The 25,656-nt window shown below is 40.2% G+C and overlaps 1 protein-coding gene and 2 long non-coding RNA genes across 3 annotated transcripts in view; 2 read left to right on the top strand and 1 right to left on the bottom strand.

Moving 5' to 3' along the window:
• Positions 1-946, top strand: part of LOC143259980 (uncharacterized) — a 252,628-nt gene extending 251,682 nt beyond the window's left edge. The window contains exon 3 of the long non-coding RNA XR_013034045.1: positions 132-946. This is a non-coding gene — a long non-coding RNA (uncharacterized LOC143259980). The remainder of the gene's footprint in view (positions 1-131) is intronic.
• Positions 1-25,656, bottom strand: part of LOC117227649 (neural cell adhesion molecule 2) — a 634,847-nt gene that overhangs the window by 250,140 nt on the left and 359,051 nt on the right. The gene's annotated exons all lie outside the window — the stretch shown is intronic.
• On the top strand, positions 6,073-8,492 carry LOC143259933 (uncharacterized). Its single transcript, XR_013033984.1, has 2 exons — positions 6,073-6,233; positions 6,628-8,492. It is a non-coding gene; the product is annotated as an uncharacterized LOC143259933 (long non-coding RNA).

The raw sequence follows: 25,656 nt of genomic DNA, 5'->3' as shown, positions 1-25,656 counted from the left end.
ATCTGTAATTTGTAAATCTCCCTTTCGAACAATTCAGAAGCTACCGTACATCCTCCACGTCGTTAGACGAATACACAAGAACAAAAGAGAATCTCATCACCGCGAATTCTGCAGTTTGAATGCTGTTCCAGGTGTCAATGATGTGATCTCGGTTTCAAAAGTTCGAGAAACCACGAACCGACACTCGCAAGCTCCGCAAGTTCCGAGACCCGCGAGGGACAGGCGATCACGACAGTGTGCGATCGATTAGTCGAATCCGTGCAAGGCAGCGGCGCGAGATCGTCGCTGAACCCGCAACAGCAACGGCGCCGTTGATTAACTCGTTCCGGGATCCGTGATGTCAAAGGGTTAATGAACGTCAGCGACGAAGACCCACTGCATGACACTCGAGCCGGTGGTGACGTTCCCGCGTCAGGAGTCTAGCATCGAGCCTCTTACTCGAGCATGACTTATCGCCGTCGAATGGTTCATTGTCAACGAACGCATTCGCTACGGCTGAACGAGCCGATACGACGTGTTGGTTCATGCCAGCCGGCGATCCGGAGATACTGTTATTGAGATCGATATCGACGACATCGCCGAGATATCGGTAAGTACAATTTAGCTCGTGGATCGTTCGTGGGAAGCGTAACACGCGTGCCTTCGATTTATGTCTGTTTCATAGCGAACGGGAGATATCGTTTGTGTCGAACGGAACGAGTCCGATGACAATGAAATTGTGGGGAAAAAACGTGAACAACGTACCTTTCTTATCTTTTCTCCTTGTTGTTCTTACCGATTGTAATTTTCACAAATATATTTTGACTGGCCGCGCGCGGCTAATGAACTAATTAGCCTGAAGTAAAAAATAGTTTAATCATTTAATTTTAAAGAAGTTGTATTTAAACCGTGTGATCTCACTTTTGCACGTCATTGTATCTACAATATACACATATGTAACGTATCAGATGGTTAAATTATATATAGATTATATAAATATAATTGTATAAATAAAAAGTTATATTATATAAATTATAAATAAATAAATAAATAAATATATATATATATATATTTATATAAATTTTTCTTTTGTTTTATGTATTAGGGTCTGAAATTGAATAAATGAGCGTTTGTTATGTTTACGTTCATCTGTTTATGTTTACATGCGAGGTCTTGGTGTTACGTATCGCCGAATTATTTCAAATATTGTGGCCATGGTAATTTTTTGTCCTCCAATATCATTTGACGATCATCATGTAACAGATCGTTGGTTTTATCTCGACGTATAAATTATTAATTAATAAATTGATACATAGTAATTTTAACTATGAATTAAAAATTACCTAGTTACATTTAAAAATATAACGACGACCTTGTTTTCTTTTATAGAAAATCAATTTCTTTTTAAATTTAAATAATTGCAATTTCTTGTCGGTTAAATACTGATTAACTTTGATAGGAAACATTTTTTTGTGAGACTATCGATAGAGGCTAAAAAATTGTGGGGACTGATTTGTGACCCACCCTGTATTTATCTCCAGCATATCTCTGTATACATAGATCTAGAGTCTGCATAATTTCGAGTGATGGAGTAATTCGCTATGAGACATTTAAAATCCTAATTTTTCGTTAAAAATTTGTGCTACATGTATGCACAAATTTTCGGGTTACCTTCAAATCGCCAACAATTATTTCACCGGCAATGTTTTCATCGACGCGATTTCAGAGCGACACCGCATTTCACCGACATTGTTTACATACCGACACGTTGAAATCGCCGATAAATATTGACTTGGGCTCTCGTTTCACCGACGAATGTTATCGTCGACACACATTTCGTGTATAAGAAATGCAGAAATAACAGAGACAATCTGTTAGGTGTGCGAAAAATGTGGTAAAAGTGGAAACAGTTGTGTATGCAGTGGAAGAGGAAGTACAGTATTTGTAAATGGAAAACGCATTATTCGTTCTCATGTGACCCTACAAAACATAATCATGTACCAGAAGCAGCACGTTCTCAAATTATTACAATTTGTAATAAAATAAATAAGCTGGTTGTAGCTACCGACGAGAGACCACGGATGATTGCCAGAAATGCGATTGTAGAGGCAGAGAAAATTATTCGACCACGAATTCCGAGTAATTAGGAATCTACATTTGCATATGTAATTTATAGCATGTAGAGTTTATGTTGAAATTCACTGTACTTATATAATGTAGTGATTCATAATATTGTGATAATATTAAATATTATCATTAATACTTAATGTTTATTTCAATTATTACAAACTATATTACTATATTATTATTATATATTTATTAATTTATATAATATTAATATTAATATTAATTTGTGACAATATTTTAATATTATTATTATTAATATTATATAAGTTAATAAATATATAATAATAATATAGTAATATAGTTTATAATAATTAAAATAAACATTAAGTATTAATGATAATATTCAATATTATCACAATATTATATAATAATATTATTATTAATATTAAATAATTGATATTAATATTATAATATTAATAATAATAATATTATAATATCATCACAAATTAATATCAATATTAATATTATATAAATTTTATATAATATAATGATGTGATAATATTTACAGGTAATATAATTACCTTGCGATTTCAAGGTAACGCCAAACTTTCACGACCGATTATCCAATACAATGTTCACAGTATTTGAATTCAATCATTTCCTGATTATCATATTCACTCGCGAAGCCTTTAACGTCTTCGTTATCAAGAATCTCCAGAGTCTCCGTCTTCTCCTCTCCCTTCTAATCATTGTAGTCATCTCCATTACCAATTTTCTAACCGATCTATGAAATTGCTTCCCCCGAAACAATTCCGGAAAATGAGTACCGCATAAAGATCCGCAGTCTAGTTACCGGTCTCCTATCAGCAGCAACATCTCTAATTGGCCGATCACACGCGACGCTGCCCCGCGTCTCTGATCGGGTAAAAATATCTTGGCAAACTATCGGGCCCGGTCGATTCAATATTGACGCAGGCCCCCTCCCACTCCCCCTGTAATTCCCTTTTGACTGGCTGCCCCAGCGACTCGTGAGAGTCGCGAACGGCGAGAAGGGGGAACGGGAGGAACACAAGACGAGTCGCAGGGACGCGATCGGCCCCGCAATTCCATTTGCGGAATTTGCCAAGCCGGTCTTAGCCAGATTCGCAGCCGGCCGAGCGCCGGCGCTCCGGATAAAGGACCAAGACGTTCTGGCATTCCCATGGCAACCCGTCGCTCATCCAGAAACACCGCGGCCAACTTTGATCCCGCCGGCACCGGGCGTGTTCCACTACAATGGCCATCGTACCATTCCCGACGCAAAGACCGTCCACTCGATTACATTATCCGGGAAACGCGGACTCGCGACTACCACGACAAAGACGGTCCACGGTGTCCGCGGTGTTACGCAGTCTTTTCACTCCCGGACGACTTCCACCGAGACAATGCCGCGCGGTTCATCGGCGGTTTAGCGATGGCTTACCTCGGTCTGGAACCCCTCGCGCCGGATGTTAAGAGCAAGAGATCCGGGATTCGCTGAACAGTAACCGGCGTCGAATTACAATCTCGAAGAGGTTGTTGCGTCCGCATGGCTGGGGAGATTGTCTCCGTTCTCGTGAACGCGGTGTAACAATTCTGTGGCACGGCCAGCTCTCCTTCTTATCCTCTTTTTGAATGCTTAATTTTCGTCGGAGAGAACGAGGCGGAATCGTGAAACTTTGGTTAGCTTCGGTGACACGGCGAGACCGTCGGTAGTAATAGAGAGCGACAATAGCATGGTAAATAATCTTGAATCTAATACTGCGATAGAAATTTTTCGTATATTCGGAGAAATTACTGATACGTATATGCGTATATAGGGTGTCCCGAAATGATGTTATTTCCAGGAAACGAGAGGTTTGTGAGGACGTATGGAGCAACTTTTTCCTTAGCAAAAATGCAATCCGTGGCTTCGTTTACGAGATATTAACGGAAAACGGTGACCAATGAAAGACGAGTTCAGCTGGCCGCTCATTGACTCGGCCGCTCGTTGGCTCGGCCGCTCGTTGGCTCGGCCACTCGTTGGCTCCGCGACTCATTGGCTCGGCCGCTTCGCGCCAGCTGAACTCGTCTCTCATTGGTCACCGTATTTCGTTAATAACTCGTAAACGAAGCCGCGGATTGTATTTCCGCTAAGGAAAAAGTTACTTCAAACATCCTCAGGAATCCCTAATTTCCCTGAAGTACCATCATTTTGGGACACCTTGTACTAACCAAAATGGCTTCTCGATATCTAAAAGTAACATTTTCCTCGAGGTTTAACGTCGTGATTACTAGGCTGCGGATCTTCATAGCAAATAAAAATTCTATTCAGCAATTGCACGAAACGAGAGTTAAAAAAAAATGTATTCGATCCCCTGTAATAGTTTTAATCGATCGAAAATAACGTGACAATATTCTCAAATTCTTCCAATATTTTTGCATTTCTCTTGTCAATTTTTGCAATGAAGATTTTGAGCAGAATCTACCATATGTGAACATTGTTCATCAATTCGAGATCGAAATTAGATTTAATTTGTTTGTTGTAATTTAACCTGCTATGCCGGACAGAGTAACCGGTCGCCCGAATATTATTTTCAAACTGTAAAAATTATGGAATCTCTCTAATGAAAATGGCGACAAGTCTAAATAAATTCATGATCTACATTTTCTAATGGATTACGTTTGCAGTAACAATTTTCTAAAGAAGCGATCTTATATTACAGCGAATGAGCAAAAAGAAAGCAACGGATACGTCAATTCAACTACAAAAATTTACCTATAGAGTCGGAAGCGATTCGGGTCGAGATAGACCCAGCCTCATTGGCCGACGCTTGGCAAAGCATTTCAGAAACGAATCTATGCAATGGCAAATTGATTCCTAGATTCAAAGAAATCCCCTGACGGATAAGAAGACGTTACGTAAAGCGTGAGAAATTTAATGCCCCCATAGTTTTCGAAGACAGATTTCATAAACAAAGGAAGCGTGTGGTATATGGAAAGTCGATCATATCCGCAGCTTTAGCGACAGTATGCGCTAAAATATTTCGCCCCGGGTTTTCCGGCGTCGTTATTCACCCTTACGACAGGCGCTCAGTTGCGCCAAGCCAAGCTTGCGCTGCTGCTCGCATTCCTCATATTTTGAGTAATATGTATGGGCAGCGACGTCGCGCAGCTACGCATTCCAAGGTGTCGCCCGGAGCTGGCTGGAGCGACTGCGCTAAACGTCGATGCTTGGACTGCGAACGACAGCCTGCTGCTTTTAGAGGGCCCTGTCGACCGAGCTGCCGTGATTTCTGCCGTGTGATCGATGAACTCTTTCACTCGACGTGTTTTAGAACGGATGAAATGTAGACACGAATTACTCGGCAATTCCAGCGACTTTTGGGTTTTCGAATATATTTTATTCTTTTCTTCGGATATTGTGGCTATTGATCGAGACAGAACCGTTCTGTAGTCGATTCTGACAGATTGTGACAGAACTGTAGTGTAGTCGTATCTGATCCACTGCGTAAAAATTGCAATAATTATTTTAAAAATAAACTAAATGATTCGAATTTCTTTTAGATGATAGGGGAACAAGGATGACCGAAATGATTTTTTTGTAAATTTTGCTATTACTTGGAATGACGAAAAACTGACAAAATTTTCGTTTTCTAACTTTTTTTGTCTGAGCCTGTAACGATAATTTAAGAAATGTCATTCGTAGATCTTGGTAACTTATATGTATATTGAAAATTTTATCGAAATCGTTTCACGTTGTTACGAATTACAACAAATTGAATATCGCAAAAATCGCAGTTTTATCACGATTTTGACCAAAAACACTGTAAGAAATCTGCAGTTTTTAAAATCCTTCAATGCCTGTAGCTCGACTTTGGGTTAACCGATGTCGATGAAATTTTCAACGCGCGTACCGAAATCTACGAGAGCCATTTTTCGAAATTTTCGTTATAGGCTCGGGTGAAAAAGTTTGAAAACGAGGATTTTTAATTTTTTCTTTTCATTCCAGGTAATAGCAAAATTAAAAAGAAGAGCTTCTTAGCCATCGTCTAGTGAACTAGTTCATCCATAGTTCATTTCATCCACTAGTTCATTCATCCACTGAGAAAAATTCAAGTCGTTTAGTTCAGTTTTGAAAAATTTATCGTATTTTAAAAGGTGTACGAACAAACGACAAAAATCTGAAGGTAATATCGGAAAACGAGAAAATGAAACACTATGCATAAACTAAATGACGCAAGGGACGATAGACAAGGGGAATCGATCGCCCGCTCCACCTGGTCTCTGCCAACTTTTTCGGATTCCAGACTTTTGATTATTATTGCCTAAGTTACACGCTGATTACACGTGATTAGGTGGAGCGGGTGATCCATCCCCTTATTCCTCGCGTCGATTAGCTCGTTGGTCTTCTCGTTTACCAATAGAAGTGGGTTTCGAGAGGTCATAGAACCCCTCTTGCCCCTCTGCCGAAACGACGGACTTCTTCTGAGCAAGGGACAATAGTTCGTTCGGATACTTATCTTAGATAAATATTTATTCATTTTTTTCAACAATCGTAATAATGCCCAACTCTCCTTTCAGTTATCAAAATTAGTAAAGCGTCACGCACACCATTTCACATTTACTTCGAAGTTTTCGCAATCGTTATCGAACGCAGCAAAGTTCAGAAGAACGTGCAAGTTCAACCTAAATGACACGAACGATCTACACAGCCAGCAAACGCTTAAAACATTCGATGCATTGAACAATTTAGTCAGCGATAAATGGAACCAGCTGCGCAATATACACTAAATTCTCCCTAATTAAGAGTCGGATTGTACGCAAAAATGGACCACCTGGAAAGAGGTGATACGATTATTCGAGCCTTATGGCTCGTTTTTTGTAGTTACCGACTGTCAACAGTAATTTAACATTTAAAACATTCAATGGATTGAACAATTTAGTCAGCGATAAATGGAACCAGCTGCGCAATATACACTAAATTCTCCCTAATTAAGACTCGGATTGTACGTAAAAATGGACAACCTGGGAAGAGGTGGTACGATTATTCGAGCCTTATGGCTCGTTTTTTGTAGTTACCGACTGTCAACAGTAATTTAACATTTAAAACATTCAATGGATTGAACAATTTAGTCAGCGATAAATGGAACCAGCTGCGCAATATACACTAAATTCTCCCTAATTAAGACTCGGATTGTACGTAAAAATGGACAACCTGGGAAGAGGTGGTACGATTATTCGAGCCTTGCGGCTCGTTTTTGTAGATGCCGACTGTCAACAGCTATAAAAAAAGAGTCGAATAATCGTACTTTTTCTTCCCAAATTGTCAATTTTTGTACGCGATCTTAGTAGCGTCGGTCAGGGAGAATTTGCTGTGTATTGTATAAAATTTCATACGGTTTCAACGAAATGTCAAGGAGCCGTCGCAAACTCGAGCGTGTCGATTAATTAACATTTTTCAAGACGGTTCGAACTTCTCTCGAAACTCATTCATCCCGGGGCCGATAGACGACGACTCGGATTATCCGGTAATCGAGCTCGGCCGCGTATTTTCAAGCGGAAAAAGATGCCGGCAATAATCCCCACGTTTCCGTTCCGGTCCCGGTCGAGGCAGACGACGAAACTTCGCCCGAAACGAGCATCAAGAACGGGCGCGGCCATTGTATTGAAATTGGAACCATCCAGATAATCCGAACTAACGCCGACTCGCCCGACTCGTCGAAAGTTTTTCGCTCGTTACAATGATCGCCTTTCTGTTCATATCCCGCCGAGGACGAAATTCTCCAAGCAAGATCGCAAATCCGCTTCGGATCCGAGGATCCTCTGTCAGTGAAGTTGAGAACGATTTGACGAAGAAACTCCTCCGAACTTCCACGGCCGCGGGAAACTGTATAATTCCCTTCGAATGGTCTCGGGTTCCCCGTTTAATCCCCGCTATAAATAAATATTTCTTTCTCCGGTTCGGTTAAAATACTACAGCCTCGATTCGTCCCTGGTGTTAATTTGACACTATTTTCAAGTTTCAGTGTATATTATTCTGCTGTTTCTCGGAAGATTGATCTCGGATTTTATCATCTTTACCTTTTTGTTATTATCAATGAAAAAGAAAAACATATCGTCGAGATGTGACAATGTTTGTTTTACGAAAAGGGTTTTAATTTGTGAGTTTGATTCGCACGGATTTCACGAGCAGGAGAAGACGCTTCGTTTCATCTTTGATCGAGAAAATATCCTGGAATAAAAGTGAATGAAAACTTGTACGATGAGCAACAGTAGTAAAGGACGAATTGCTATACATCTTAGTTTGTCAACAACGGTAAAGGACAGAGCGAAATAACTGAAAAAGCAGTTCGCCCGGTATATCGCTTCATTTTATGTACAAATGTGAATAGAATATTGTTTATATATGGATTTTTTATTTTCAATAAAATATTTAGTGAAATAAATTGTTCGCCTCTTATACTGATTTTTTCACGTTAGTGTCAATTGGACACATGAGAGACGCATTAAGGTGGAGAAATGAGGCCCTAATTAGGGTCAATATACTTCGAGTCGCGACCTCAAAAATCAACGTAATTTATTTAATTAGAATTTAATTTAAAAAACGAGCATTCTTTGGAACTTCTTGCACTTTCGTATACTTCAAGCAAATGTGTTGCATCCAAGATATTAACGCAAAAATTAATTATAAATACATATGAATAGAAATTACGTTTATCACTTCATAGTTAGATCTTAGTTTTTTTCGTAGTTTGCAGTCCATTGTTTCCTTTTTGTTTGTGGCTTTTTAATACGATATTCCTTGAAATTTTTGGTTTCCTAATGAACAGTAAAGACTCTCTTGTTTGAAAGTTAATGTTTATAATAATGTCGTGATACCAGAACATTATATTATCTAAAAATTTCATTCAAGTTCTGTAATAGGCAATAATGTACCTAAATAATACAATTACATAATAATAATAATAATAATAATAATAGTATACTAATATACTATACTAGTGCACTATACTATAGTACAGTATTATTTTACATATAGTATAGATATTAATAATAAAATTAGGTAATAGATCGTTCGAATGCCAAAATATTGTATAAATAAATCTTCGGACAAGAAAGTCTCTACTCTACATACATTTTCCAGTTCGAATCTATTAGTCACATTAGGAACCGAATTTCTCGTGAATTTTCATGAAGTTTTATCGCGAATATCCTATCATCAAGAATGGTTTTGTGTATAGATCGTAACTGGGTATAGCTCATCTTCCATCACTTCAAAAGCATTTGAAGTTCGAACTCCTTCAATGGACGTACAAGTAAAACTCCCCTTCAAATTCTCTCCCGCAAATTGACAATCGGCGATGATTTGTGTGTAAAATAGGGGTAAACTCTCGTAAAAGGGGAGAACATTCTTCAATGAAATTAATTGAAATCTGAATTCCACTGAATTTGGGGTGCAGAATTTCTCTCATTAATTCTCTCTCATAAATTTGCTCACCAGTGTGCGGAGAAGAGAGCAATCTTCACTGAAGAGCGTCTCAAACACAAACTTGAAACGGGGAAAGAACGCTCAAAAATGTCCATAATGTAATTATGAAAAATCGACTACTTCTCTCGTACTATTTAACAATTATTCAAGCGGACTTTATACATTTGTGAGAAAATTTAGTGTGTGAAATGCGAAACAGTGTATCAGAGGAATAATAAAAACACTAGAACCATCGAGTCCTAACCATACTAATATACAGGGTGTTCCAAAATTATGATACTTCCGAGAAATGGAAGGTTCCTGAGATCATTTGAAGCAACTTTTTCCTTAACGAAAATGCAATCCGCGGCTTTGTTTACGAGTTATTAACGAAAAACGCTAACCAGTGACAGGCGAGCTCGGGTGACAGGCGAGCTCCGCTAATGAGCGGAACTGTGCTTCGGCCGCCCGTTGGCTCGGCCGCTCATTGATTCGGCCGCCTCGCGCCAGCTGAATTCACCTCCCATTGGTCACTGTTTTTCATTAATAACTCGTAAACGAAGCCGCGGATTGCATTTTCGCTAAGGAAAAAGTTGCTTCAAATGACCTCAGGAACCGCTCTTTTCCCGGAAGTACGATAATTTTGGGACACTTTGTATGTTGTACTGATATATATTAATGCATATTGTCTTATAACAATGACAAGATTTTATTTCTTTCAACTTCCTACGATTTTTATCATAACATATGCTTGGATGAAGAAGTCCGTATACAAATTTCTGACAAAAACATTTCTATAGTGTTAGAAATTGTAAAAGTATGAAGAATGAAGAAGTTGTTCTAGCGCGAAGAATTAAATAGGACCTCGATCATCGAAACGTCTTCTATTTGAATTCACTGCTATCCAAACACAGTCCACGTGTGAATATAATAGTATTTATTATGCATATCAAAATTTAATCTAGCACCGTAACCGACTGTTGTAATTTTCTGTTAAGAGGAACAATTTTGCACACAGCTTCTGCTCTTTGCAATTGATGTACACAAATCGTATTTTGGTATTCACAATTTAACCTGCATTCCTAATAAAACGAATGTGTATTATAATATGTATAAATATATGTAGCATGCTAATCGTAGAATAAAGCATTTTAAATTCATTTCAACGAAACGTTAATAATATCCAACTTTGACAGCAATCCTTTAAAACTGAAGGTACCGTGCCGGTAGCAAAATAACCGGTCTCCCGTTTATTATATTCAAATTGTTGCAATTGCTATCCTAAGATACAGAACTCTTATCTTAAAGAACGATGAAATTAATTCCTATGTTCAAGCAATGAGAAAAGCTTATATAAGTAATATAAGTAATGAAAACGACGAACAAGTCTAAATAAACTCAGTCTTGCTGTTCTGATAAAGTACCACGTGTTAGCCACTTTTCAAGCTTCGTAGATTTAGTATCAACATTGTCTGAAGCAAACGTAGCTGGACTTACTACTCCGTTAAATTCGGCGTACGAATTCGCGAAATATGAGGGGGGGGGGCAACAACATCAGAAAATTTGTACTCCACGGTTCAGTTCCAAGGAACTTCGACACAACTGAACCTTGAAGCGCCTCTTTCTCGCGAACGTCATCCGACACACCGTAGCAGAAGAAGAGTCGGTCGTGCCATCGTGCATCGTACAACAAATCAAAAGTGTCTCGATCACGACCGCCGGCATGATAGAAGCAGTAGTAGTCCATTCGTCGAGCAATCGAACATTTTCGATCAAGCAGAACGTAGCCCCGAGGGGTAAAGAAACTAAGTGGAGCAGATCAAAGTTCCCGGAACCCGGTCCGATCTCGAAACGGTCCCAATCTCCTTTGGCGTCGTGATCGGGTGTTCGCCGGCGCGTTTTCCATCGTTCGAGTCCGGTTCAAAGTTGAAGACAGTGTTGGCTCTCCGGCCGAACAAGCGACGAATCGATCCCGAAATCCGACGAGAGTGGGGCTCGGGGGATGAACCGGAAATAAATTAAACGCGGTGGCCGGTCCGGTGGACCAGCTGGCTCGTCCTCTGACAAAACGAAGCGGACTGGCCAGTGCATCCGGGGCTTTCGGCTCGTCCCGATCGATCAACGCGACGACGTGCAGCTGGCCACCAGAGAGCCTACACACTCTCCTCTCTTTCCCTCTCTCTCTCTCTCTCTTTCTCTCTTTCTCTCTTGTTCTGGTATTTCTCTTCGTACCTGTGCGTACGCTACCAATATGTCCGCTTTTCGCGCGTTGTCTGCGACTCGTAATCTACGCTAACTGCCGGCGAGAGCAGCTCGTTTCGAAGCTTCGAAGAGCCCAGCGCGAACGGAAGTTGAACAATTCGCGAGTACCACGAGCCGCGCGCAAGTCCTCCAACAAAAGATTTCGAGTTGCAACGCTACCCAAGTCCGGTTACCCTTCACCTTTTCAGCCCGCCGCTGTAACTAGAACGACGCGGAGGAAGTTTGCGCGCTTATGGCGCCTACGAACTTGGAAAGCGTGTAGCGGAACGGTGCTTTTAACTCTTGCTGTGGGTTTGACGATCTTATGGCAACCTTAGCGAGAGACTTTGTAAAGCATAGACCTTTCTGGTAATTTTACGGGAAAGGAGTCATCGTTCTGGACAACTCTCTGTCCCGTACACGTGTCCGTCCCTGATGAGAAGACTCGAATATCTCAGAGTATTACCGACTGATCTTTACGGAATAATCGACCATTGCAGTTCAGCACAGATCAAACGCAGTACCTAATTAGAGATATAATCTAGGTTTATCCGAAGTTTTTGCAAATATCTAGGAGACTAAAGCCAAGAGACGGTAACACGAGTAGAGGAAAGCTTTTAGAACGATCATCTTGACGAGGTGTTCCAAGGTCGTCACCATCGGCGAAGTATCCACTTTTTCTGTATAACTACAGTAATGTCTCTCTAATTGACACTCAGATTGTCCACAAAAATGGACAATTTAGGAAGAGGAGATACGATTATTCAATCTTTGCGGTTCATTTTTATAGTTACGAATTATCAACAAAACCAACTACAAGGCGCTAATAATCGTATCTCCTTTTCCCAAATTGTCCATTTTTGTGTAGAATTTGAGCGTCGGTTTGGCAGACATTATTGTATACCTAGTATACCTCAGTTGGGGTACATTGGTTCGGTCATTTTTCTCGTTCCATGACGAGTTTGAAGTAGCGGAGCCAATTACTGTGCCCTGTTAGTAGCTTTTAGCAGTTTTCGCTGCTAAACACGATTTCAGCAATTTAAATGACGATTCTTAAGAACAGTATGCGTTTTTGATAGACAGCAATAGTTACGTCTGGTATTATGGTTCGTGTAACTCGGATAGTTTGACTAGGTTCGATCAAAATTGTACGATTGTTCGAGCCTTGTGGCTCGTTTTTTATAGTTATCGATTGTCAACAGCTATAAAAACGAGTTGCAAGGCGCCAATAATCGTATCTCCTCTTTCTAAATTGTCCATTTTTGTGGACAATCGGAGCGTCAATTAGAGAGACATTACTCTGTACCACGTTTCTTAATTCAGCTATCCTTAACTAAATTTTCTCGCTGTGTATTGAAGTTCTCATGCTTTATCGCGAGTATTCAGTTATTCGATGGGACTTTTAATCGCGTGTCCCGTTTGCTTTAATGCGTTTTTAATGCATTTGAAACGTTCCAGCGATAACGCATTTTTCCGGTCGCACAATGGACAAAAGCACAAAAGCAGCTGAAATTCAAAATGTCACGACAAAGGAATGTGGACTTTAATACCGTAGGGTATGCTTGAAGTACCTTCTATGGAATTAACGTCGATCCTCTTAGCGGCCCTAATCGCTTCAACTGGGGAAATTAGGATATAGATGGAGAGTTCGCGGCTCTGGATAAAAATGGACGCGATATGTTGATGCGCGCATAGACGCGGGATCGTGATCGCGTGAGTTGGATTTCAAATATTCGAAACGGGAAAATAAGAGTTTGAACTTTTCGCGGACGCTTGTTCATTTTCCGGCTGAAATTGGACTGGTACTGCGAAAACGTTGTTAGAGGAGAGCGAAGTTGAACGAATGCGCGAGCACAGTCGCTGCAAATATTTGAAATTGATGGGGTCTCTAGCGGCGTTGAATGGAAAAATAGTGAACTAGCATGGTTATAAACTCTGATATATAATAAACTAAAGATATTTTAATATATCAGATATAGACAGAGAAAGGAAAAATGTACAATAAAATGATGAAATGTGATGATGCATCGTGAAGCTCGAGAAAAAGACGATCAAGCGATCGATGTTTGACTATAAAGCTGTAGCGATGATTGCAAGCGCAATAGAAAACAGCGGAATCAGACTGCAAGTGCAGAAAGGTTATAAGAGTAACTAAAAAGAACTCGCTACAGTAAATTCTCTCCAATAGTCATTCAACGTGTAAACAGAAATGCACAATTTGCGAAGAGGAGACACGAATATTCGAGCCTCGCGACTCGTTTTTATAGTCGCCGATTGCCAACAACTATGAGAACGAGCCTCGATCGCGTTATACGGGCCTATTTATATTGTCATGGCCCATCGGTAGGAGAGGTAAAGGGGTGTGGAATTTGAAAATTGGAAGGACCAAGCAGCGCTGAACGTTTGTTACAGTGCATAAGGTCAATGCCCCAACGAGCAGCGCTGCATAGAAAACAATGGAAAAAAGGTAACGGATTTGATATTGGAAGGTTATTATACTTCGTAGGATGGGCCAGTCGACAAATACACAACGACGATACAAACAGAAGACCGTTAAATGTATAAGTCGCGCGACGTCGCGTTGGAGTTTTTATACACAGACCCAGGTGATACCCGTAAAAACGGAACGATCGATTGGCGATCTAAAATTGCCCCATTTGATTAGGTCATTAGGTATGAAATGTCCGATTTTGAGACTGAAAGTTTCGTTTATTATACTACTGTGATCAAAAAGTAAGGTGAAATTGTCATTTAAAACTCCCGGACATTAGGAAGGCAGGCAATTGTTTTTTTCCTAGGTTGGTAGGACTGTCTATAACAATTGCCAAGCGTCTGTTTGTTAAAAGGTTTAATTATCTCCGAGTTACACGTGTTTTTGTAAACAACCAAAAGTGAATTTTTCGATTTTTACAATGGGTGATTTTGTTGAGCAAAGAACTTGCATCAAATTTTGTTTGCGGAACGAATATTCTTGTGCGACACGTTGAAAATGTTGCGGAAGGCCTTTGGTGATCAAACTATGGCACAAAAAAACGTTTATAAGTGGTACAACGAGTTCAAAGCGGGCCGAGAACGCGTTGAAGACGAACCGCGCTCTGGACAACCATCAACGTCTACCAACGAGAGCCACGTCCAAAAAATCGAAGATTTGGTGCTTGAAAATCGTCGATTGACAATAAGAGACCTCGCTGATAGTGTTGGAATATCATTTGGTTCAGCCCAAACCATTTTGAAGGATGTTTTGTGTCTCAAACGCGTCAAGTCTCGATTGGTGCCATGTCATACTGCATTGGTTCTTCGCGACTTTTTTGCCAAAAACTCGACTCATATCGTTCCGCAACCACCGTATTCGCCTGATTTGGCTCCGTGCGACTTCTGGTTATTCAGCAAACTCAAAAAGCCAATGCGGGGACGTCGTTTTGACACGATTGAGGAGATAAAAACCGAATCGAAAAAGGTCTTGAAGGCTATACCGGAAAAAGACTATTCCGACTGTTTCGAGGACTGGAAAAAGCGTCGGAAACAGTGCGTTTTATCGGACGGGGATTACTTTGAAGGGGATGAAATTGATTTGGAAGAATAAATAAAGAATTTACATTTTATAAACAAATTCACCTTACTTTTTGATCACAGTAGTATCTCGGGCCTTGCTCCCAGGTCGCCCGCTTGGTTCATTTTGGATATCAAGATCTTCAGATCGGAATTTTTCAAACCATCGACGTACTGCACGTTCATTAGCCGCATCTGTTAACATTTCGACTTGTCTGCGCTGCATTAGTTCCACGACAGAACCCATATTCGAAAATAACGCGAATTTTTGACTTATCCATGGCTTACAATATTTAACCCTTAGCGGTCGACGACTTTTTCGATCGAGTCAGGTAGCAGGACGAGGCGATCTTTGCAAATATGTCGAGTGTCTTATATGGTACAATAAAATGATCTTACATATAAATATTATCTTACAAAAACGTTATATTTCGTTAGTTTATCTATATTCACACTTTTATGAATATAACTTCACAAAAATTATAATTTGTAGTTTCGTTCGGTGTGATAGTTTATAAAACATTGACCAAGATGCATTCTTGGTTTATCTGGACGTGTATCACAGAAATAGATCGTCTCATGTCTTCCCCCTGGTTTGTTTCGACTGGAACAAACTTTGCAATCTTTCTTTGTGCCAGTGCACATGACACGCGGTTTCCCATTTAGACGAATTTCGTGCAGAGTTGGACGTCGAACTTGAAGATCTATCTCGTGGTTGACGAAAATCTCCTCGCAATTTGTTGATCAAAATTTTGCGAAACTTCAAATGTCGTTTCTCTGCCTTTTTACATGTTTGTGGAGAATGTACGAATTCATTAAACAAATTTCCAGTCCCCGGAAAAATAATTTGCGCCACCGCTTCAGGGACTTTCTCATGAAACAGTACGTTGAACAATGTTGGCGATAACGAAATCTAACATAAATACCGACTGTCGCCTCTCACTCGCCTCTCGTCTGCTAAGGGTTAATCCTCAGATGACAATACGATAGACTATTGAAAACAAAAGAACGCGTCTGAAAGCCAGATGGCGTGTCCCTTCTCATTGCAAAAAAAAAACACAACAAAGGACGGTCGAAGTGAAATATCGGAAACATCGGATATCAAACTCGATGCTTTAGGTAATCGGACATTTCATACTTAACATTGATAGAAATATATGTAATTTAAAACAAATGTCAATATCTAAAATTTGGTATTATTACCATCGTCAATTCAAACAGTGACCCCTGTCGCAATTAACATGTCAAACATGCTAACTTATCTATTGCAGATAATATTTCAACATTATATGTATCACATAAAAGAAAATTCATCGTGGCGCCACGGAGAATTTCTGTAAAACCGGCGTGGCATTCAACGCGTTAATGGCCTAATTTTAGACAGAAAGAAATAGTATTTCTAAATAATAATCCGATTTCCTGGGAAACCGCTACAAGAGACGTTGTTACAGTTTCTTTTCTCTGACATGTGTACGTTAAGTTTTGCGTTTTGTTTCGTACACTCGACGGCGTTACTCGCTGCTTGCTTTCACGTATTCGATGTCTGCCGCAAAAGAGATTCGATCTTTCCGCCGTGAAAGTAGCAAGCCCAAGGTAACAGTCATCCAATGCCACGAAAACAATTCGAACATGAACTCCTCTACTTCTGGCATGCCAAGTAGCTCCGACAACTGGCTGACAAGCCATCGGAATTCTACTTGCACATTACTCGGGCATCCGTGCCGTGGCAGTTGATCTTTTGACGTTAAAAGCACCGGAAAGAATAAAACTGCGCCGATGATCGCAAAGGAATCCGGCTACGTTGAAATTTTCCCGTGAAATTACTCGCTGCCCGAACCAGCCGAGCTCGTAGAATCAACGAGGTATTACGCTAAAGGCGCGGTACTTCGCCGTAATGAAATAATCGCACGTTCCATTATGGAGAAAGGAGCCGATCCGATCGACAAATAACGGCGCTTTTCCAAAATCCGCCGGGAGATCCTCCGTGAAATAACAACACTCGACGCGGGACGATATGTTCGGTCTGTCCAAGAAATACAATTCGACCCTTAATCTTCGCAATAATATTTTCCAAGTTCGATTTTCCGGTGACTCGTCTCTCATTTAAATCGTTGAAAATATTAACTCTATCCTCATGATTATGCTACCTTCACAATGAAGAATTCTTGTATTATAACATATCTGTATCAATAGAACGATTTATCGAATTTCTTTCTGTTTTAAATGCTATATTTTCTTTAAAGCGTTACTTATTTGGCGTGCAACTTATTGCACTAGCTTATTGCATTAACGTATTAAGATGCAACTTTATGGGCATTCAAAGAGTTTGCTATTGGGCGGCGGAGCCGGTTACTGTGGTGTGTGCCCAATTGCCACGTCTTCGATTCGTTTTCAAGAACAATTAACGTTATATTCGCCGAATAAGACATATTAAATTTCTTTTTTTATTTCGTTTATTTCTTAATTGAAAAATTCAATATCTTTTCTTCGATAAATATAAAGTTAATCGTATCCGAAAACGGACCAAAAGCCCATCAATTGGTATCTAGCGCTATCCTAGAACTTGTCAGGAATTTTAAAGGCTTTTCTATCGGGTTTTGGAGCCGGTTACTGTGGCGTGTCCAATTCCCGCGCCTTCTATTCGTTTTCAAGAACAATTAACGTTACATTTGTTGAGTATGACATATTAAATTTCTTCTTTTATTTCGTTTATTTTTTAATTAAAAAATTCAATATCTTTTCTTCGATAAATATAAAGTTAATCGTATCCGAAAACGGACCAAAAGCGCATCAATTGCTATCTAGCGCTACCCTAGAACTTGTCAGGAATTTTAAAGGCTTTTCTATCGGGTTTTGGAGCCGGTTACTGTGGCGTGTCCAATTCCCGCGCCTTCTATTCGTTTTCAAGAACAATTAACGTTACATTTGTCGAGTATGACATATTAAATTTCTTCTTTTATTTCGTTTACTTTTTAATTAAAAAATTCAACATCTCTTATTCGATAAATATAAAGTTAATCGTATCCGAAAACGGACCAAAAGCCCATCAATTGGTATCTAGCGCTACCCTAGAACTTGCTGGGCATTTTAAAGAGTTTGCTATGGAATTTGTTGGCCATTTAAATTACGAGCAGAAAGTTTTAGCCGGCTCCGTCCAACAGGAAGCATCTCGCAGAACGCGCAAACGTAGAAAAATTCGCTCCCCGAATCCATTAGCCAAATTACCTTTATGCCGGCCTTTCTTCCGCGTCTCCAACAATTTACGAAATATTTCATTCGGAGATATTTCCCCGGTTTAATTCACGTTCCGCGATAACCGTTCGTGTTCCATGCATTATTCAAAAACGAAAAAGGGCGCTACAAGGGTGCCGATACGACGGGGGCCGCCCACACGCGTGCCCGAAATTCTTGAATTCCACGTTTGGTACATTGAACCTGGTACACGACTACAGGCTATCGGTACCATCAATTTCCGAAACGGATCACTTTTTCGAGCAATACTGTCGGCAATTGGTCCGTTATCTGCACGTAACAACCTAACCCGCCGCCGATTAGACAAACGAGCGCAATATAGCCCGGTACATCGACAAATCGCAGCTTTTCCGGGACGGGAACCCGTAGCCGGGCTCGGTGCCGTTCCGTGCGCCATTTCTGCGCTCCGTTATCGCGCGCGGATCTCCGTGGCAAAATTCAGCCGTTCTCGAGGGAATTGCCCGTGCGAATTTTAGACCCACAAATTCCCGCCGTTGCGTGCGAAACGGCCCATCGTCCACGCGGCCGGTCTCGCGAGCGCCATTTTTGTGCGCAAATATTACCCCGCAGTGCTGCGGTGAGACGAACTTGATCTTTATTAGTGCACGTAGACTTTCGTTGATGTCGTAGCGCAATGAGTTCGAAGTTACGGCTCTGGTAGCCTCGTGGTGACAACAAATTTTGACTAAAATTTTCATCTTCGAACGATTTCGTTTTGAACGAATCTTAACGCATATTCGTCCGGTAAAATTTCTGCAATCACTATTTTAACGCATTTAGGGTTACGTGAATCATAATTTAGTCTGCCAGGTGGATCGAATTTTGGTGTACGCTTTGTTGGTTTTAATGAGAATTAAAGGAACAAGAATCAATTATTTTCTGTGATATACAAATGACGAATTTTTTGACGATTTTGGCTACTGGCGATTGTTTGCGAAATGACGAATTTTCGTCACGCGGACGAATATGTGTTAAGAAGCGAATATGTGCTTTACAAAAATGTATTATTAACACTAGGCTTGCGAGGCCGGTCAAAATGACGAGTCATTATAATAATGACTTATTTTTTTAATTTACAATTATTCGGATTGTGATAAATTATGTATCCAATATATGTGTTACTTGCGGCAGATATTACCATAACACTCGTTAAAAATCAGAATGTGTTATTGTTACTTTTATCAACAATGTTATTCTGTATTGAGCAGCGTGTGCAGTGCAATTATGTATGTATGCAGAAATTATGTATTTTCGTGTATCATAATATTTTAAAGCTAGTGAAAGAGCAGAACATTTGGAGGTCAATCATTAAACACGATAGAAACTGTCCTTTTTTCCTGCCTCACCGAAGCTATGTGTTCCGAAACAGCACAAGTTCACCAATCATTATTGTGAGAAAAACGACCTTCTTTTGGTTTTGTTTATTTACAAATCTTTTTCTATATTTTAAATTATTCTATATTTGTATTATTATTGTTCTTATCATTCTATCTTATTTCTATTGTATTCGATAAATTCGAATAAGCAGAAAACAATTCTGTTAATGACTCATACAGCATTAAAAAGTGCGCGTGTGCAGTTTTTGAATTCGTCGTTTCAATTGGTCAATTATGAATAGAAGTCAGTCCATTAGGACTTAAATTTCACTACAAGGACCAATAGTCCTGATTTAAGGTACAGTAAAAAAACAGCAGAAATATTATTCTAGAATATTGCAACTATATCCAAGAAACCAGTCACGAAAATATTCGGACACTTTTTAAACACGAAATCAATTTTAAAATATTGTATCGAATGACATGAATTTTCTTGAAATGTTACAGAGGGTCCAGTTTACTAAACAATCGCCAACAAAATTTTTGCGAAGACTAAAGTTGGTTCAAATGGAAAAAAAATATAAAAGAACTCATATGTTTCAATTTTTCCATTCAAATGTTGCTGTTTGTAGATATCGGTAGCTCGTATGCATGCTGGAAATTTCATCGAAACCGTTGTTACGTTGCTATAAACAATTCAGGATTGCGAAAACAGCAGCTTTTCATTATTTCGGTAGACTTGTTCCAATATTTCCGCGACCGACTGTAGATGTCATTCGTTATTTAGAACTTCTTCTCTGAACTCATAGTTCTTTAATTTGCACACCACGGAAACGCCACACGCTTCTCGTCCCGTTGAAATATGTTTCGGAAAGTTTGCTGGTTCTAGATGCACATTGCACGATCTGAATTTGCCGCCGGTATGTTTCGAATCCGCAACAAAGCCGGCGAGAAAGTTCGCGTGGCGAATCTTTTAACGAGTTCGCGGGGCTCCGCATTCTTCCGGGGATTCTAATTAAAATCTACGCCGGTTTTTAATTTGTCCTCGCAACGTCGCCGCGCTGCCTGCGTCTCTCTCCTCTCTCTCTCTCTCTCTCCCTCTCTCACACTCTTTCTCCCTCCCTCCTTCCCTCTCTCTCCCTCTCTCTCACTCTCTCTCACTCTCTCCCTCTCTCACACTCTTTCTCCCTCCCTCCTTCCCTCTCTCCCCCTCTCTCTCACTCTCTCTCACTCTCTCTCCCTCTCTCACACTCTTTCTCCCTCCCTCCTTCCCTCTCTCTCCCTCTCTCTCACTCTCTCTCCCTCCCTCCCTCTCTCTCTCCCTCTCTCTCACTCTCTCTCCCTCCCTCTCTCTCTCTCCCTCTCTCTCTCTCCCTCTCTCTCATTCTCTCTCCCTCTCTCTCCCTGTCTCTCCCTCCCCCCTCTCTCTCTCTCTCTCTCACTTCCTCTCTCGCTGCGATTCGTCTGGGGAACAAACTTCCGAGCAATTAAAGAAATTCCCAAATATATTCGAGAAGTTCGCCGGGAACGTAACGGATGCGAAACGACTCGTAAAAGAAATATCCGGCGTTATGAAGAGGATCGGAGCGAGCGAACGCCAGTTCTGCGCCAGTTTCGGGACGGAAATTGGGAATTAGCGACGGCGGGGGCCGAATCCGCGACCGAGCTCGTCCTCGTCGGCTTGTGTCCTCGACACGTCTGTTCCGCTATTAGTGGAGCAGGACCTAATTGTTTCCGTGTGGCTATTACGAGCAAACCAATTAAGAAACGTCCCCATAAACGTCCGTAGCGCCGCGGACACCTAATAACGCTGATCCCCGGGCGCCATCGAAACGAGCTTTTGGTTGAACACTATATACAAATCAAAGTTTTATTTTTTATCTGTTATCTTACTTTAACTGAAGCTTGAGTATACTCGTCGTGAAACAAAATGTTGCCATTTCTTCATTACGAGCATGCTCGTGAAAAACAGCTGATTGGTTAAGAAGATACACTTTGATATTTTTGATTAAATTATATATTTGATGAAAGCGTTGCGTTTAAACGAAATATATGAAGGAAACCAAATATACAGGGTGTTTCCTTAACTTTTGCCCACATTGTTCTGCGCACTTCTGTTATCCTGACAAAAACATGTTTCCAAGGAATGTTTATCTGTTCCCTGTTTACTATACGACGAAACATTTAATTTTTAAAAATTGTTATCTTTTCAATAAAAAAATCGGGGTCACCTTAAATTTTTCAAACGGCATTGCATATTTTTTACTTCACATTACTGTAGCACGTGTTAAGGCGAATCCAACGACATGCTATAGCATGATCTTTGGACGATGAAAATTTGATTTGAATGATCTTTGGATAATGAAAATTTCATTATTTCTGTTTCGTAATAACAATAGTGCCGCTCTGACTTCAATAGTAATATTCCATTGATTATCCCAAATAAGATGAAAAATTTGCACGGAAAATTAATCGACAAATACAGTGTTAAATCGTGGCGACATTTTAACCATATATTGCAAATAGGAATCACACAAAAAAAGACCAGAAAAATATTCATGTTATTCGTACGTGAATGTTTGCGGACCTACTTCAATAGCTATGAAATTCGGCAGAAAACCGAATTTTCGAACGTGTCGTTATTCAATATCTGTTAATTGCTCGTGCGCGCAATTGCTTTGTACATTTGTTGTCAACGATCTATTTCCACGTATTTTGCCGCGTTATGTTCGAATATCGAAACCACGTTTGATCGAATCGTTGTTCCAACGAAGTTGTTTACAGCTCGCCGAATTCGTTCCTACGAAAATACTTCGAGAATACTATAAATTCTAACTGTGAAAATTCAAGAGAGATCTTCGAAGGAGCTAGCTTACAAAGAGAAAGAAATTTCCGCCATGTAAACTGTAGATTCAGGCCGTTGATTCTACTTTATTCGACCAGCTCCATTCATGTGGAACGCCTATGTATTTTGCCGAAAACACGTTATCGTTTCTCTGTAATAGCAACGAGTCCCATTGAAACCGATGTTACCGCATGAACGGAGCATATTAAGTAGTAACAAGTTTCCACGCCGAACAAAAGTTGCATTCCCGAATCTGAAATTCACGGATTCGCAGTTTGCATCGCCGTCGCGCGAATTTCTACGGTTTCGAGCGGGAAGAAGTTTACGGCCGGCTCCCCGAGGCATGTTTTCCCGTTAAAATGGCGTCGCCGCCCACGCGCCGTGGGCACAGATCGTTAACCTTTTAGGCACGACGCGCTACTATAGTGGCCTTCGCGGATGTCATCTCTCTGGACGACGCGCCACTATAGTGGCTTGCTCTAGTAGTTCACTCGCTCATCGTTTGAACCAAATAATCGTCTTCATATGCATTGTTTCACACTTCTTTTGTCTTCACATCGATTTACAACAGTCTACAGGGTGCCACAAAAATGTCTCGCAATCCGGAAATGGCGGGTTCCTCGGATCATTTGAAGCAACTTCTTCCTTTACAAAAATGTTCTCCGAGGCACCGTTAACGAGTTATTAACGAAAAACAGTGACCAATAAGAATCGAGTACGGCTGACGCGAAGCGGCCCAGCCAACCAGCGCACGGAGCCCAGTTCCACTCATTGGCTCGATCGCCTCGCGCCAGTGATTGGTCACTGTTTTTCGTTAATAACTCGTTAACGGTGCCTCGGAGAAAATTTTTCTAAAGGAAAAAGTTGCTTCAAATGGCCTGAGGAATCCGTCACTTTCGGATTGCGAGACATTTTTGGGACACCCTGTATATACAGTATCAGAGTCTGTACAGTACACATCAGAATCTGCCGTCCAGAGAAATAGCCTAGCGCAGAATTTAGCCGTACCTAAAAGGTTAATATACGTAAAATGTCGAGTGAAGTCTGCCTGAGCCGGACGGGATTAGCGAATCAACGCAAAGCGTGGAAATGACGGTTCGATCGCGGCTTTTTGGAGGCATCGACTCCGATGTCTTCGATTTCCCACCCCCCGCGCAGCATATACGGGCTGTCTCGACCAACTGGAACACCTTACGGTTTTTCTACTAGTAGAATTCGCAGAAATCAGTTCATTCAGCATCAATCAGCAAATTTTCCAACACTAAATACAGTAGATTCTCTTCAATTGCAGCTCAGCTTGTAAACAAAAAGTGACAATTTGGAAAGAGGAGATGCCACTATTCGAGCCTCGCGGCTCGTTTTCAGTGTTGTTGACAATCGGCGGCTACAAAAACGAGCCGCGAGGCTCGAATGGTCGTATCTCCTCTTCTCAAATTGTCTGTTTTTGTTTACTAGCTCTTTACTTGTTTACTAGCTGTGCTATAAATTCGAGAGAATTTACTGTACTCGGCAAAAATACACTATATACGAAATTTCTGTAATAAAAATTTTGGATCTATCAATTATATGCAACTCATAGATTGCAGATCTTCGTACAAAATACAAATTTTCTGCATGTGTTGAAAGTATACAAAATCACTGAAAGCACTGTATATATCGATGATGTAGAATTCTGTTTTAGTCTTACTGCTTCAAACTGTTTCAGAAGACTACAGTTGCCAATTTGCACCCAAGACATATAACCTCGAGTAATGAAATTTACGAATTTCTTCTGAGATTATTTTTTAAAACAAAAGTTCCCATTTAAACATAGTCGTGACAGGGCCTGTTATCGACTAGTTTTCAAAATTCCATTTTATTCCAACGTATTCAAATAAACCGAATTTTACTAGGACGTTAAAAAAGCAACAGAGGTAAAATTCCATATACGATAATAAATTTTAACTTCCTAGTTTCATTAACCGTTCGATAGCTGACCAAAATGTGCAAAATTCCAACCCTCTAACTTGTCTGTGAGGGTAGTTACAGAGTAAAATAGATTGCGCGCTTTTCCGCCCATTACCCCGCTTCGATGACTTTCTAAAATTTTGAAAAAAATACGACTTATTTTGACCATCAAGCCGCATATTATAGAATTTTCTCAGATTTTTCGGTTGCAAGCTGTAGTTATGAGAAAATGGAAAACAAACAAAAAATCGGAAAATTGAAGATTTCTCGAAAACAAAAATATGAGTTTTTTTATATATTAATTCCCTGATAAGGTACTATCATAAGCAGGGCGCTCAATTTTTCTCAGATTTTTCATGCTGCATCATCGTCAAAAAAGAGTGAAAACCGAATTTGTCGTCGGTTTTGCTGTGAAGAAGAAAGAAATTTCAAACGTTATTTCATTGAAACAAGCAATTTTTTAAGCCATTTGTTTTCTAATCGAGGTTTCTTCATTTATTAGCGAAATGTTAGGTTGTGTCAGTGAGCTGTCGATAACTGTATTAATTTTTAATTATGAGTCACAGTAGCGTGAATTTACTTTCGGTATTATTTTTACAGGTCGCTCGGGGTGTCGCGCACCCCACGTGACTTTTATGTAATTTTAACTAGCGCGCCCGGTCCAGGGTTAATTAGTTTAATTTTGTAGAATTTTTGAGGGACGATGTTTCTGCACTGAACGTGTAAACAAGCTTTCTGAAGTGCTCGGAACGTTTATCGATGTTTGGAGATCGTTCACAGCGTGTAGAATGAAGTCGTTGTCTACTCTGGAGAGTTGAGAATTAGCGCGCGAATGTTTTTAGTTGTCTCTCTGTTTACCAAATTTTGCGAGAACACCCAGCTCGGTGTTTACCGGTGTAAATGTCTGGTGATTCATGGACGGCAGTGTATATACAGTTGACCCTGCCGATAAATCCGTTCTTCTTGTCGTGTTTGTTCAGGAGGAAACACCG

Source organism: Megalopta genalis, chromosome 8, assembly GCF_051020955.1.
Source record: "Megalopta genalis isolate 19385.01 chromosome 8, iyMegGena1_principal, whole genome shotgun sequence".
Taxonomy (NCBI): domain Eukaryota; kingdom Metazoa; phylum Arthropoda; class Insecta; order Hymenoptera; family Halictidae; genus Megalopta; species Megalopta genalis.
This window is presented reverse-complemented; position numbering and strand designations above follow the sequence as displayed.